Below are 10,909 nucleotides of genomic sequence, written 5' to 3'. Positions count from 1 at the left end.
TTGGTTTTTGATATTGAACTGCATGTTCTGTTTGTATAATTTGGAGATTAATCCTTTGTCAGTTGCTTCATTTGCAAATATTTTCTCCCATTCTGAGGACTGGCTTTTTGTCTTGTTTATGGTTTCCCTAGCTGTCCAAAGATTTAAGTTTCATTAGGTCCCATTAGTTTATTTTTGTTTTATTTCCATTTGTCTAGGAGGTGGGTCAAAAAGGATCTTGCTGTGATTTATGTCATAGAGGGTTCTGCCTATGTTTTCCTCTAAGAGTTTTATACTTGCTGGCCTTACATTTAGGTCTTTAATCCATTTTGAGCTTATTTTTGTGTATGGTGTTAAGGAGTGTTCTAATTTCATTCTTTTACATGTAGCTGTCCAGTTTTCTTAGTACCACTTATTGAAGAAGCTGTCTTTTCTCCATTGTATATTCTTGCCTCCTTTATCAAAAATAAGGTGACCATGTGTGTGTGGGTTTATCTCTGGGCTTTCTATCCTGTTCCATTGATCTATATTTCTGTTTTTGTGCCAGTACCATACTGTCTTGATTACTGTCATTTTGTAGTATAGTGTGAAGTCAGGGAGCCTGATTGCTCCAGCTCCATTTTTCTTTCTCAAGATTGCTTTGGCTATTTGGGGTCTTTTGCGTTTCTATATAAATTGTGAAATTTTTGTTCTATTTCTGTGAAAAATGCCATTCGTTGTTTAATAGGCATTGCATTGAATGTGTAGATTGCTTTGGATACGATAGTCATTTTCACTAGGTTGATTCTTCAAATCCAAGAACATGGTATATCTCTCCATCTGTTTGTATCATCATTAATTTCTTTCATCAGTGTCTTATAGTTTTCTGCATACAGGTCTTTTATCTCCTTAGGTAGGTTTATTCCTAAGTATTTTGTTCTTTTTGTTGCAATGGTAAATGAAAGTGTTTCCTTAATTTTTCTTTCAGATTTGACATCATTAGCATATAGGAATGCAAGTGATTTCTGTGCATTAATTTTGTATCATGCTACTTTAGATTTGTCGTCATTAGTGTATAGGAATGCAAGAGATTTCTGTGCATTAATTTTCTATCATGCTACTTCACCAAATTCATTGATTAGCTCTAGTAGTTTTCTGATAGTATCTTTAGGATTCTCTATGTATATTATCATGTCATCAGCAAACAGTGACAGTTTTCCTTCTTCTTTTCAAATTTTTATTCCTTCTATTTCTTTTTCTTCTCTGATTATTGTTGCTAAAACTTCTAAAACTGTGTTGAATAATAGTGGTGAGAGTCTTATTTTGTTCCTGAACTTAGTGGAAATGGTTTCAGTTTTTCACCATTGAGAATGAGATTGGCTGTGGGTTTGTCATATATAGCCTTTATTATGTTGAGGTAAGTTCCCTCTATGCCTACATTCTGGAGGGTTTTTACCATAAATGGCTGTTGAATTTTGTCAAAAGCTTTTTCTGCATCTATTGAAGTTTTTTTATCTTTCAGTTTGATAGTATGGTGTGTCACATTTTTTGATTTACATATATTGAAGAATCCTTGAATCCCTGGAATAAACCCCACTTGATCCTGGTGTATGATCTTTTAAATGTGCTGTTGGATTCTGTTTGCTAGTATTTTGTGGAGGATTTTTGCATCTATGTTCATCACTAAACATAGTTTTCTTTTTTTGTGACATCTTTGTGTTGTTTTGGTATCAGGGTGATGGTGGCTGCTTAGAATGAAAATGGGAGTGTTCCTCCCTCTGCTGTATTTTGGAAGAGTTTGAGAAGGATAGGTGTTAGCTCTTCTCTAAATGTTTGATAGAATTGGCCTGTGAAGCCATCTGGTCCTGGGCTTTTGTTTGTTGGAACATTTGTAATCACAGTTTCAATTCCAGTGCTTGTGATTGGTCAGTTTATATTTTCTATTTGTTTCTGGTTCAGTCCCAGAAGATTGTGCTTTACTAAGAATTTGTCCATTTCTTCCAGGTTGTCCATTTTCTTGGCATGTAGTTGCTTGTAGTAATATCTTATGATCCTTTGCTTTTGTGCCATGTCAGTTGTTACTTCTCCTTTTTCATTTCTAATTCTGTTGATTTGTGTCTTTTTCCTTTTTTCTTGATGTGTCTAGCAAATAGTTTATCAATTTTGTTTATCTTCTCAAAGAACCATCTTTTAGTTTTATTGATCTTTGCTATTGTTTTCTTAATTTCTTTTTCATTTAATTCTGATCTGATTTTTATAATTTCTTTCCTTCTGCTAACTTTGGGTCTTTTTCTTCTTCTTTCTCTAATTGCTGTAGGTGTAAGGTTAGGTTGTTTATTTGAGATTTTTTTGGTTTCTTAAGGTAGGATTGTATTGCTATAAACTTCCCTGTTAGAACTGCTTTTGCTGCATCTCATAGGATTTGGGTTCTCATGTTTTCATTGTCATTTGTTTCTAGGTATTTTTTGATTTCCTCTTTGATTTCTTCAGTGATCTCTTGGTTATTTAATAGTGTATTGTTTAGCCTCCATGTATTTGTATTTTTTACAGTTTTTTTTTTTTCCTGTAATTGATATGTAGTCTCATAGTGTTGTGGTCAGAAAAGATACTTGATATGATTTCAATTTTCTTAACTTTACCAAGGCTTGATTTGTGACCCATGATATGATCTATCCTGGAAAATTTTCCATGAACACTTGAGAACAAAGTGTATTCTGTGGTTTTTGGATGGAATATCCTATAAATATCAATTAAGTCCATCTTGTGTAATGTGTCATTTAAAGCTTGTGTTTACTTTTTTATTTTCATTTTGTATGATTGTCCATTAGTGAAAGTGGGGTTTTATAGTCCCCCACTATTATTATATTACTGTTGATTTCCCCTTTTATGGCTGTTAGCATTTACTTTATTTATTTAGGAGCTCCTATGTTGGGTGTATAAATATTTATAATTTTTTAATCTTCTTCTTGTATTGACCCCTTGATCATTACGTAGTGTCCTTCTTTGTCTCTTGTAATAGTTTTTATTTTAAAGTGTATTTTTTCTGATATGAGTATTGCTACTCCAGCTTTCTTTTGATTTCCATTTTCATGGAATATCTTTTTCTATCCCCTCACATCCAGAATGTATGTGTCCCTAGGTCTGAAGTGGGTCTCTTTTAGCCAGCTTATATACGGGTCTTCTTTTTGTATCCATTCAGCCAGTCTATGTCTTTTGGTTGGAAGATTTCATCCATTTACCTTTTCATCCATTTACCTTTAAGGTAATTATCAATATGTATGTTCCTATTACCATTTTCTTAATTGTAGGTCTTTTCCTTCTCTTGTGTTTCCTGCCTAAAGAAGTTCCTTTAGCATTTATGGTAAAGCTGGTTTGGTGCTTCTGAATTCTCTTAGCTTTTGCTTGTCTGTAAAGTTTTTAGTTTCTCCATCAAATCTGAATGAGATTCTTGTTGGGAGAGTAATATTTGTTGTAGGTTTTCCCCTTTCATCACTTTAAATGTGTCCTCCCACTCCCTTCTGGCTTGCAGAGTTTCTGCTGAAAAATCAGCTTTTAACTTTATGGGAATTCCCTTGTATGTTATTTGTTGCTTTTCCCTTCTTGTTTTCAATATTTTTTCTTTGTATTTAATTTTTGTTAGTTGGATTAATATGTGTCTTGGCGTGTTTCTCCTTGGATATATCCTGTATGGGACTCTGTGCTTCCTGGACTTGATTGACTATTTCCTTTCCCATATTAAGGAAGTTTTCAAGTATAAACTCTTCAAATATTTTCTCAGTCGCTTTCTTTTTCTCTTCTTCTTCTGGGACCCCTATATTTCGAATATTGGTGTGTTTAATGTTGTTCCAGAGGTCTCTGAGACTGTCCTCAATTCTTTTCATCGCCTTTTCTTTTATTCTGCTCTGCAGTTGTTATTTCCACTATTTTATCTTCCAGATCACTTATCCATTGTTCTGCCTCAGTTATTCTGCTATTGATTCCTTCTAGAGAATTTTTAATTTCATTTATTGTTTTGGTCATCGTTGCTTGTTTGCTCTTTAGTTCTTCTACATCCTTATTAAACATTTCTTGTATTTTCTCCATTCTATTTCCAAGATTTTTGATCATCTTTACTCTCATTACTCTGAATTATTTTTCAATTAGACTACCTATTTCCCCTTCATTTGTTTGGTCTGGTGGGTTTTTACTTTGCTCCTTCATCTGCTGTGTATTTCTCTGTCTTCTCATTTTGCTTAACTTACTGTTTTGGGGGTCTCCTTTTTCAGGCTTCTGGTTCATAGTTCTCATTGTTTTTGGTGTGTGCCCTGAGTAGGTAAGGTTGGTTCAGTGGGTTGTGTAGGATTCCTGGTGGAGGAATTTGTGCCTGTCTTCTGTTGGATGAGGCTGGATCTGTTCTTTTTGGTCGGCACACCACATCCAGTCATGTGTTTTGGGGTGTCTGTGAACTTATTATGATTTTAGGCAGCCTCTCTGCTAATAGGTAGTTTTGTGTTCCTATCTTGCTAGTTGTTTGGCATGGAGTGTCCAACACTGGAGCTTGCTAGTCATTGAAGCAAGCTGGGTCCTAGCATTGAGACGGAGATCTCTGGGAGAGCTCTCACTGATTGATATTATGTAGGGCCAGGAGGTATCTGGTGGCCCAATGTCCTTAACTTGGCTCTCCCACCTCAGAGGCTAAGGCCTGTCAGTGGGCTGGAACACCAAGACACTGTCAGCCACATGGTTCAGAAAAAAAGGGAGAAAAATAAATAAATAAAAAATACATATGTAATATAATAAAATAATGTTATTAAAAATTTTTGAAGTTATAATAATAATCCTAAAGAAAAAAGGAAGAGAGCAACCAAACCAACGAACAAATCCATCAATGATAGGAAGTGCTAAAACTATACTATGATAAACATAAAAATTAGAAACTAGTCAGTCACATACAGCAAACCCCAAGTCTACAGTTGCTCCCAATTTCCACTGCCTCAATTTGGGGATGATTTGTTGTCTATTCAGGTGTTCCACAGATGCAGGGTACATCAAGTTGATTGTGGAGATTTAATCTGATGCTCTTGAGGCCACATGGAAAAATTTCCCTTTCTCTTCTGTGATCACACAGCTCCTGGGGTTCAGCTTTGCATTAGGCCCTACTTCTGCATGTAGGTCACCCTGTGGCATCTGTTCTTTGCCCAGACTGGAGGGGATTAAAGGTGCAGCTGATTCGGCTCTGGCTCACTCAGCCCAGGGAGAGGAAGGGGTATGGAATGCAGGGCTGGCCTGCGCATCTGGAGCCTGTGCTCCGCAACATGAGAGGCCGCAACAGTGAGGGGCCTGCGTACCGGAAAAAAAAAATCATCTATTTCCCTAGTACTTCTCTAAAAAGGGACTAATAAAATTCTCAGATGTGATATATGATTTTTCCAGAAACCAACAACTCAATCAATCTTCATGCTTTACTTTCATCTTTGAGCTGGCAAAGAAAATAACTTATTTTTGGTTGTTTAACGTACATCTTTAGTGTCTCTGGTCCAGGTAATTTTTAAGAATCTTATAATTTATTTCCTGTCTCTGTAGTTTAGCTGTGTTAATCTACGACCCTCTGATCATAAGATTAACCAGCATTTAGTTCAGTCCATTTGATCTTCAGATTGAGTTGTCAACACCATATCATTGATATGTTGAATTTTTGGTATTTTTTTTCACTTAGTCAAATCTAAGTCTCTTCAGAGCAGGTTTTGCCAATAATCAGCAGGATCTCTATATATCTGTGTGAATGTATGGTAAGTATGTTTTGGGTTCCACTCCATATGTATACAAATTACTTTGGCTTCCTCTTGAAAAAGGAACTGGGAAAAATAACCAAATTGTTCACAGAATATGGATTTCTTTTAGCACGTTGCACAGTTTGAACTGTTAAGACCATATTGGATATAGAATACTATTAAGGTAACACTTTATTTAATCCCTTTTAGCCTATGATTAAACTTCAGGATTCATCAGCTTTCCTCACATATAACACTGGAATATTAAACAAGACTTTTGGGGTACTAATACAGGTGAAACTGAAACATCCTTAAATAAAGCCAAATTTTCTTGATGATACCCAAACATCCTATAATGTTTTAAATTAGCCACTTGAGTGGGTTTAGATAATTTTAAAGCTTTCCATCAAGGACACCACATTAAAACAAGTGAAGAGCAGATTCTCAGGGCTTTCTTTTTCTCAATGTTTTAGGAGTGGGGAAAATATTCCCCGTTCAGACGTCACATCCATTCCTATAATACTTTCTGGTAGAGAATGCATTAGTATACAGTACTTCCATTTATAAATTTCTACTTTGAGTCATATTTTTGTATATAAGCTTCCAGAGTTGCATCAACATATCCCCTAACATAAACACATCATCCTTTAACTTTTATTTTATTTTATTTATTTTATTTTTTTAAGAATTTAGTGTTTACTAAACATGTTTAATTGCAAACAAAATTACCCCATTAAAAGGAAACAATAATTGAATATACTAGGCAAGATTGTCTTAATAGTTACACAAGGCTTTCACATGTTTTTTCTACTTTAATCCTTTTAACAGCCTCTATCTCCCCTATCTTCTTTTTTTTAAACTTTTTATTTTATATTAGAGTATAGTTGATTAACAATGCTATGCTAGTTGCAGGTGTACAGCAAAGTGATTCAGTTATATATATATATATATATATATATATATATATATATATATATATACACATGTATTTATACTTTTTCAAATTCATTTCCCATTTAGGTTGTTACATGATATGAAGCAGAGTTCCCTGTGCTATACAGTAGGTCCTTGTTGGTCATCCTTTAACCTTTAATTAGCAACTTCATTAGCAAACTTGGGTATAAGAGGACATTGTGCACTAGTATCTGATAGTTATCTCCCTCAGGCCATTTAACCCATATCAATAAAAAGGTTCTCCAGCCCCTTCTACTCCTAGCTCCTCAAGAGACTTTGACCAGCCCATCTCTCAGAATCATAATTCTCTCTTTTTTTCACACCGTTTTAATCAGCACTTATCCTGAAGAGACCAAAGTTTTCACATTTGTGTCATTATTACATTTTAAAAATTCATTTAAGCTAGGAAAAATTAAGTGAATATGTTCTCTTCTGTTATTTTCATAGTCCAAGGAGTTGATAGACCAGCCAGACCACCTAGTATTTACTATAATCTATTAAAATTTTTATAACTACTTCATCTATCTCCAACTTTATTTCATTTTAAGTAAACTATACAAACCCTCCCACTGGTTTAATTGTACTAAAGTTATTCAGTGTTTTCGTTTTGCTTTCTCTTTCCAAAATAATTTAAAATATTTCTCATAATTTAATCGCATTTGGTTTACCTGAGCTAACAGCCTCCCTCAAATTATCCTACCCCTCCTCAACAGGAGGGTCAGCAAGAGCCCAGACAGTTAGAGTTGCTTTTATCAGAGCATGAATAACAATGAGCTGAAGATCTAAATTTAGGGGATACTTTGTTACCATCACACAATGAATACAAATATACTAGCATGTTTAATATTTTTAAAGCCTAAGAAGAATTCTACTTAGTATCAAAGGGTGGTGTGTCTTCCTGACTCCCTTTTGGAATCATGTCTCTTCGTTTTTAAGAGAATCTCTGGCAGCCATTGATTTTTTTAAAACTTCCTTTTATTTTCACTAAAACAGCCCAAGCAATCCAAAATACAGAATTCTTGATCAATTTCACCTTTTAAAAAGCCAACTTAGCTATTGTTAGATCTACTAGTTTCATTCATACATTCTCTTCTTATCGACTTGTGTGACCTCAAACCAGGGATGGCCTAGGAGCCAAATTTGCATCAAAGGACAATTTCATTTATCTTTCCCACATCACCAACTGCAGCTGTTACACACGACTGGATATGGAAAGGACTCATAAAGGACTGCATAAAGGCAATGCAGAGTACTAAAATGTACCATCAAAATATGTGTGAGATACTAAGTTTGCAGCTAAAGCCAGGCTATATAAACTAAAAACAAACAAAAACAAACAAACAAAAATAACATCTATGTTTTTTTAATAACAATGTAGGTAAGCTAGTACAGGGTGACCTCTGTGGGGATAATTTGTCAGATAAGTTGTCCTACTATTTAGTATATTCTTGGTCAAGTTTAGTACCATGGTTCCAGACTTCTCAGGTAATAAGACTGAACAGCCACAGACAAGGTAAAAGCTAATTTCATGTTTATGTGTAAAATCATGTGTTACATATATCATTTGAAGACTGTGGGTGGAATCCAAGATTGTAAAGATTTCCTTCACAGCTTTTTTACAACAATTTTATCACCAGACAGATGTTGTGAAATCACCACTAAATCTAAGCTAAAATGGGAAAGAAAAAAATTCATATCAACATCATTATAGTTGGACACTTACATTGGGGCAAGTAGACCACTGCTGGACATCGGATATACAAATGTGGTGGATCAACAAAAGAACCATCAATAAGTTTGAGAAGGATGCTGCTGAGATGGGAAATGGCTCCTTCAAGGATACCTGCATCTTGGATAAACTGAAGGCTGAACATGAATGTCATATCACCATTGATATCTCCCTGTGAGAATTTGAGACCTAAAAGTATTATTTGAACATCACTGATGCCCCAGGACACAGAGACTTAATCAAAAACATGATCACAGGCACATCACAGGCTGATTTTACTGTTTTGATTGTTGCTGCTGGTATTAGTGAATTTGAAACAGGTTTATCCAAGAACAAGCAGACCTGGAAGCATGCCCTTCTGACCTACACATTGGGTATGAAACAACTAAATGTTGATATTAACAAAATAGATTCTTTCAGCCAGAAGTTGTACAAGGATATTGTTAAAAAGTCAGCGGGACTTCCCTGGTGGTGCAGTGGTTGAGAGTCAGCCTGCCGATGCAGGGGAGATGGGTTCGTGCCCCGGTCCGGGAAGATCCCACATGCCGCAGAGCAGCTGGGCCCGTGAGCCATGGCCTCTGAGCCTGCGCGTCTGGAGCCTGTGATCCACAACGGGAGAGGCCACAACAGTGAGAGGCCCGTGTAGAGCAAAAAAAAAAAAAAAATGTCAGTACCTACATTAAAAAAAATTGGCTCAACCCTAACATAGTAGCATTTGTGTTAATTTTGGGTTGAAACGATGACAGCGTGCTGGAGCCAAATGCTAAACTGTGGTGGTTTAAGGGATCGAAATTAACCCATAAAGATGGCAATGCCCATGGAACCATGCTGCTTGAAGCTCTGGGTTGCATTTTGCTACCAACTCATCTAACTGATCAGCCCTTTGGCTGTCCTCTAGGACATCTACAAAATTGTTCATGTTGGTATTATCCCTGTGGGACAGGTGGAGACTGGTGTTCTCAAACCAGGCACGGTGGTCACCTATGCTCCAGTCAATGTTACAACTGAAGTCAAGTTTGTTAAAATGCACCATGAAGTTTTGAGTGAAGCTCTTCCATATGGGCTTCAATGTCAAGAATGTGTCTCTCAAATATATTCATTCTGACAATGTGGCTGGTGACAGCAACGGTGACACAGCAATGGAAGCAGCTGACTTCAAGCCTCAGGTGATTATCCTGAACCACCCAGGGCAAATCAATGCTGGCTATGGACCTGTGCAGGATGTCACACAGCTCACACTACTTGCAGGTTTGCTGAGCTGAAGGAAAAGATTGATTGCTATTTGGAGAAACTGGAAGATGGCCCCCAATTTTTGAGACCTGGTGATGCTGCCACCATAGAAATAGTTCCTGGCAAGCCCATGTGTGTTGAGAGCTTCTCTGATAATCCTCCTCTGGATCGTTTTGCTGTTCATGACATGAGATGGGCAGTTGCTGTGGGTGTCATCAAAATAGTGGAAAAGGAGGCTGCTGGAGCTGGCAAGGTCACCATGTCTGCCCAGAAAGCTCAGGATGAATACTATCCGTAATACCTGCCACCCTAATCTAGAAGATTAGGATGGCAGGTAGAAGACCCATCTCAGAACTGTCTGTATCAACTGGCGATTTAAGTTGAATAGTAAATGACTAGTTAATGAAATAATAACAATACATTGAAAAACCTTCAGAAGGAAAGGGGAACATTTTGTCGATCATTTGTGTGTGTATGTGTGTGTGTGTGTGTGTGGTGGCTTTAAGTTATTAGTCTTTAAAGTCAATACTTTTTAATAAAAACATGATCAAAAATCTGTCACAGAATTTTGAAACCCTTGGAAACAAAATTTAGTGAGAAATCTGTGTCTTCTTTCGGCCAACACTGTAACTTCCTATACTATGTAGTTAGGTGAATGATTTAAGAGTTGCCCATAATCCATTTCTGGTGTCCATCTGCCTAAACTTCAGGATTTGATAATTCTGAGTTAACATTTTTTTTCTAGGTGGGAATTTCAGGTTTGTTCACCTTTCATGAAGGGAGGTATCAAGTATGCTTTAAATACACAGTGAAAACCTATGGGATGGGGTCTGTTGATTACAACACTTCATAGATTAAGACAGACAAGGAATAAGCAACTTTCTTTTTATGTAAGCTACCTTATAAAAAGGCCAAAAACTGTAATGTTAATGGCCATGTGTTGCATATAATAAGTTGTGTGGTTTTGGTATAAGTAAATTTTTGAAATTCCTAAACTATTTCACTAATATACATTTATTTTATTTATATACAAGATACAAATTAATAAATATCATAAAATGGATTTTGGATTTAAAATATCACACCTAAAATACAGAGTGTGAACTACATATTGACAAAACATAAAAATTTAAAAGTTTGCTTTTAAAATATTAAACTATCATTGACCTGATTAATAAATATTTTTTTGTTTGTTTTATTATTTACACAGTTAAGAAGGTAGTAAACTGTCCATCTTGGAAGTAACCTAACTATCCTGCAGAAGTTTGGTAAATGATATAAATGATAT

General features: G+C 35.8%; 1 pseudogene; it reads left to right on the top strand.

The window, feature by feature from the left end:
- Nucleotides 1-8,336: 8,336 nt before the first annotated feature.
- LOC101324259 (elongation factor 1-alpha 1 pseudogene) lies at nt 8,337-9,919 on the top strand (annotated as a pseudogene).
- Nucleotides 9,920-10,909: the final 990 nt, after the last annotated feature.

This window comes from Tursiops truncatus, chromosome 4 (assembly GCF_011762595.2).
Source record: "Tursiops truncatus isolate mTurTru1 chromosome 4, mTurTru1.mat.Y, whole genome shotgun sequence".
NCBI classification, from domain to species: Eukaryota; Metazoa; Chordata; class Mammalia; order Artiodactyla; family Delphinidae; genus Tursiops; species Tursiops truncatus.
The sequence above is the reverse complement of the archived record's forward strand: the minus strand, read 5'-3'. Positions and strand labels throughout refer to the sequence as shown.